General features: G+C 40.9%; 1 long non-coding RNA gene across 4 annotated transcripts; it reads left to right on the forward strand.

The window, feature by feature from the left end:
* The first annotated feature begins 575 nt into the window (after positions 1–575).
* On the forward strand, positions 576–5408 carry LOC310674549. Of its 4 annotated transcripts, none has more exons than XR_014509642.1 (6): positions 576–781; positions 864–937; positions 2391–2555; positions 3998–4195; positions 4490–4541; positions 5312–5408. It is a non-coding gene; the product is annotated as an uncharacterized lncRNA (long non-coding RNA). The 4 variants fall into 4 exon arrangements; XR_014509643.1 differs by having other exon boundaries at positions 2391–2551; XR_014509644.1 differs by lacking the exons at positions 576–781; positions 864–937 and adding an exon at positions 2157–2350 and having other exon boundaries at positions 2438–2555.
* The last annotated feature ends 238 nt before the right edge of the window (positions 5409–5646 follow it).

Raw genomic sequence — 5646 nt, forward strand, 5'->3', positions numbered from 1 at the left:
AGCTCCAGCTCGTTGATAGAAGAAAAGACCATTGGTGAGTTTCCTCCCCCCTTTTCTCTTTTTGTTCCCTTTTAAAGTAGCACCTTAGCACCTTAGACCCAAGTTAGCTTCAGATAATAAACAAGCATATTGTTAACTTGCAGCTCTCATGGCAGCCGTTGCTGCTTAATCAGTTAAAACTTTGGTTCATTCATCTACTGATTTAAATAAATTAAAACCTAGGGTCTTAACTTTTGCTACTGACAGGTAAAAGAAATAATCATATGTCATCCATGCTGTTCAGTGAGTCTGGTCATGATTTCCTCTCGTCCATGAAACCTTAAAGCATTAGTCATAAATCCTTTCTTTTCTATTAGAAAATGATGAATGCCACCTTTGTATAAATCACAGTGTAGAGAACTTAATAATCGGAAAACCTATATTTCTGCAAACTTGCACAATATATTCCCCCCCCCCCCAAGTTAGGGACCTTTAAATAAAGTAATATTTAATTCAAGGCAGTGGGGCTTCTTGGAAATCTAATAATCTGAGTCTTCGCTCATACTTTAGGGTCAAAGGAATACACATGCTCACAAGTGCATCAACCTCATTTTGTTTCTTAACGGCCTTGCCAAAACCAGTTTGAAAACTTTGCATGTGCTTCAAAGAAAGGATTATGGGGAAGAATTTTCAACAGGATGTCATCTGGTTGTCCGAGGGAGCATACTCATTAGAATAAATACAAACTCTTCTTCTTTCCTTCTACTCCAGACAACGTAACATTAACTGCTGTAACCTCTAGGTAAGAATGCAATGCCATTATTTCAATGTTAGTTATTTACAGTGACTTCCCTCTCTGACAGCTACTGTGCTGTATATTACAGAAATTACTTGCAACGAAGGTACTTGGTTGGGGACTACTTCAAATCACCAGCACTGACTGATGTCAGAACTTCAGGTACAATAAATTCACTGCAGTACTAATCTAGCTAGCAGACATGCTTTCGTGTTCTGTTTCAGAATGGCGAGAAAGAAATGTGTTGACTGCAGAGCACCAGTAAATCCAGTGTGTTAGTTCTTCACTGAAATAGACTTAATTCCCAATGAAATAGTAGGGCATCACATAGTTAGCAATAACTTTTTGGACTGATTTAAATGGGACCTAAGTCTGACCGAATCAGGCTGCAGTCCAAATCCCACTTACCTGGGAGTAAGTCCTGTTGAATCTGAGTAGATATGGTTAGGAATGTGCTGGTACTGTAGATCCAGACCAACAGGAGTAAATCAGCTGAAAAGTTCATGCCTTTGTGTTGTGATTGTATTTAGGATAGAGCTGAAAGGTGACAAGCGAAAGGATGCAGTATAAATAAATAATGAAATAACAGCCAGTGCTTTTCAGTATCAATTGACACATGGCAGCATTTGACATGCAAACGGTATTTGATTGCAGCTGACAGCTAAGCATCGGTAGCAATCCACTTAGCATCCTGAGCTGAAATGTAACTGCAGTCAGTATTTAGCAGTTTGCTTCCAGCAGCATTAAGTAAATTCAACCAAACAGGAAATATTATTAACACAAGGGGACAGGCAGGTAGCACACACAAAGGAATGCTAATATAAAATTTCAGTCCCAACAGTTGAAAGCTAGGTTTTTATTTTAAAATGCAAACTAGAATTCCTAGATTTGATTTTGGGAAATTTGGTGCATTTTATAATTTCCGGGGGGGGGGGGGTAACTTCAGCTCTACTATTCACTCGGCACATTTAAAGATAAGCAGGAGTCTTGGTACTTCTTGAGCTGTATGTTTTCTTAGGCAGCTCCTAGTTCTGTTTTCATTTCTAACTTTTTGTGCTATGGAGCAATGCCTTTCTTGCCTATATGAGTACCCTTACCTTTCTTGAAACTCAGGTGTGATTGTTTTGTGAAATGAAAATACTTTCACAGAGCCCAATGGGCGTTTCAAAGCTGACCTTATTTTATTATATTTTGCTCAAGCGTCTATTCTCAGTGGAGTTCTTTGCATTGCCATTCTCCTTCAGCTGCTTTATCGCCTTCCAAATCACGCTGTCTGAGAATTTCAGTAATGTGTTTACGCCCTCTTCTAGATCATCAGCAAATGCTTCAATAAGCCTGGACCTCAGGGTGATCCCATTATAGACTTTGAGCCATCCAGCAGGCAGAATTGTTGTTCTGTCTGCTTCCTTTTTTCTTTTTCTTTTAACAACTGTGTGCTCCTAGCCAGAACTCCATGAACTTTTAAACAGATATCAAGTTGCTTTATTTATTTTTTTCATTTGATGAATGTGAACAAGGGTGGGCCCTCTCACACTGGCACTGCCTCAAATGTTGTCTGTCATCCCCATTAATCAGGTAAGCACAAAGCCTTTATGCAGTGCTATTTTCCCCCTAGAAAATAGGTGCCGGAACTCACAACGAACGCCTGCCTTGTTCTCTTAGAATGGCAATGGCGCCCACCTAAAAGGTGCCAGAACTGAGTTCCGGTGAGTTCCAGCTGAACAAAAGCCCTGCCTTTATGGGAGTTTGCCTTAGAGAATGCAGAGTCACCTACTGGTAGGTAAGCCATCCACATTTATTTTGTTTATTGATTACTAACCTTTTCTTGCTGCTGCTGTTACTCAGCTAATTATGTACCGTATTTTTTGCTCTATAAGACTCACTTTTCCCCTCCTAAAAAGTAAGGGGAAATGTGTGTGCATCTTACGGAGCGAATGCAGGCTGCGCAGCTATCCCAGAAGCCAGAGCAGCAAGAGAGATTGCTGCTTTCACTGCGCAGTGATTCTTCTTCCTGTTCTGGCTTCTGAGATTCAGAATATTTTTTTTCTTGTTTTCCTCCTCCAAAAACTAGGTGCGTGTTTTGGTCTGGTGCATCTTATAGAGCGAAAAATACGATATTTCCCAACTTCCCACTACCTAAAGAGTAAAAACCTTCTATAATTGTTATTGGGTTTATTTGCTTGGTAAATAATGACTCAGGACTTGATTACTGTAGTTAATTGTCTTTCTTTTTACATTACTATTGTTTTATATTATTGGATTACATTTCTTAGATTTATTTTTACATTTTGTATTGTTCTCCCATATTATGCCTGTTAAGTTTTGTTGTTGTTGTTGCTTGCTAAAGCTATAATTGTGTCTTTGGGGCCAACTAGTCGGTCAGGGCAGAGCTCCTATTTGGTTAGGTCACTGAACAAAATATCTGAAAGGGGCTTGAAGATAAGTTGCCTACCCTTGTTGAAACACCTTCCGCTCTGTGCAACTGCTGTCCTACAACAGGTGGCAAGTAGGCAAGTAGATAAGGCACCACCCAACCTTGTGTGGGGTGTTTGTGTCTCATTTTAGTTGAGCAAATCTGTCTTTCTTATGTTAGTCAACTTTTGGTTGCATCCAAAAGTTATGTGAGAAGAACACCACTTACTTGGGAGAGCTTTTCCTTAACCTCCTACCCATTGCTGCTTCTTGTACCCCATGTAGGGCCTCTCCTGGGGAGCAGGGATCTTTAGAAAAGGCCTGTGGGGGCAGGGAGAATTGCCAAAAAACCAAGCCGAGGCCACTTCTAAGTTCCCCATCACACCCCATGAGCTTCATAGCTGAGTGGGGATCGGAACTCAGATGTCCCCAGTCTAAGTACAACACATTCACTAAGCCACACTAGCTCTTAATAATTCACAGAAAAGTAATGATTGTGGAAGTGAATTGCCCTTACAGGGATATATCCGTTATCCATCCTACCTTTCCTATTCCCTTACTTTGTGGGAGCCTGAGATTTCAAATCTATGAAGTGCAGTTCATTTCCCCATGAAATATTAGGTGCTGTGCTGCTGATGTGATTGGCCTGTGAATTCTTTCAGCAATGTCTTCAGACTTGTCATAGTTATGAATGCTTGTGCTGCTGAGAACAGCAACAGATCAGATGGCAGTGAGGTAGGGTGGGGTGAGGTGTCCACCAACGAGACAGCCGACATTAACCTTCATTGTTGTCATATGTGTTGGCTATAGGTCATTCCTCCCCACCCCAGGCCCAGTTTTAACTAATGAAGTACAAAAACGAGCCCAGCAATTTGATGCAATGACAAGCGAGGATGACACCAGACAAGAAGATCTGGGGCTTCCTCAAAAAACTTTGGCGCTTTGAGGCAGCAATGTGAACCTCTATGGGGTTGGAAATAAGGAATAAACTGAAGACCACTTAATAAGGTGAGTTACCAGAAGCAGAAGCAAAATTCTTCTCACTAACCCCCTTTCCCTGTATCTGATCATTTGTAGGTTCGCTGCCCCAGAAATGTCAGGTAAAGAGGTGATTCCAGAGTTTGCTTCCTCCATTGTTACTGAAATGTCGGGTCTTTCACGCTGCTAATTAAAAGCTGTTGATGAAAAGAGTGTGATGTAGCCTTTTGGCCTGTCCCTGAATACCCAATCATAAAACTGCTTGAAGTCTGAGATCTAGCACCATTACAGCACAGCTGATTCATACTTCCCTTTTCAAATTAGTACAGGAGGAACCTGACTTTAAATGGCAAAACTCTGCTATCAAATGTTAATGGTGAATATTTATTTAAATGGTCAGATTTTTTTGACAAGGAACACAGAAGCAAGGCCCCAATCCTTTTCCAATTGTCCTTTCCAGATCATTTCTGGGAAGCTCCACCATTTAAACCAATTGCATTTCAGAACTGATGATGCCTTGCAAAACATTTTGCTATGTAAACTCTTTTATTTTCCCCCCTCTGCCACATACAAAGTGGGTACTCTTGGCCCCCTTGCAATGTTAAGTAAATTAAGTGACATTCCACCCCGAACATTTCAGAGAAATGTCCCCCTGCTCCCTGATTTCGGCAAGGATTTCATTTCAGCCCCTCTCAACAAATGGTCATGACTAGTACCACTTCCAGTGACTCTGGAAAGTATCTCTGGATTTCCATCAGGAAAGATGAGAATGTGAAGCCATAATCATCCTGTACAGGGATACCAAAGATCACCTATCACTGGCCTAATGCATGTGGAGCTCAACATATAGGAATCCATTCATTTTGACAGATCCATGCTCACATTGCTGAGTGTCCTTAATCTTTAACACTATGTCAAGGAAAGAAAACCTTATTGGGTTCCAACTCCCATCAGTTTCAGCTAGCACAGCTAATGGTCATTAAAGCTGTGCCAACCTTTATGTTTGGGGTGGGGGTTGGTATCTTGGAATCTTGTTTCATACATATATAGTGGCATTTGATGAGAGTTCCTTTGTACGTTGCATAAATCCCTTACTACAAGGGCAAAACCAACTTCTGAAATGGAATGTTTGTTTCTCTTCTCTAGAAATGTCAGCCAATCCCTTTACTTCAAGACAACCAAGTCAGATGGGCTCCTTCCTAATGAGTCTGCAAATAAACATTTGTGCAATATGTTTCACGAATATGGCTCCTGTGGTTTCTTCTTCCACTAATTTCAATCCTCTTCAGGCGTAGTCAGTGTGATGGCAGCCAGTTGTTGTTGGACAACAATGCCCACAGTTCCTAACTATTGGCCATGTTGGCTGGGGCTGATGGGAGTTGGTGTCCAAAAACATCTAGAAGGGACCAGATTGACTACCCCATGCTAACATTATTATTTTTTCATATCCCATGTGAAAAGTTTCTAGTAATTCTAATTGG

Source organism: Podarcis tiliguerta (assembly GCF_965153285.1).
Source record: "Podarcis tiliguerta genome assembly, chromosome: 3".
NCBI lineage: Eukaryota > Metazoa > Chordata > Lepidosauria > Squamata > Lacertidae > Podarcis > Podarcis tiliguerta.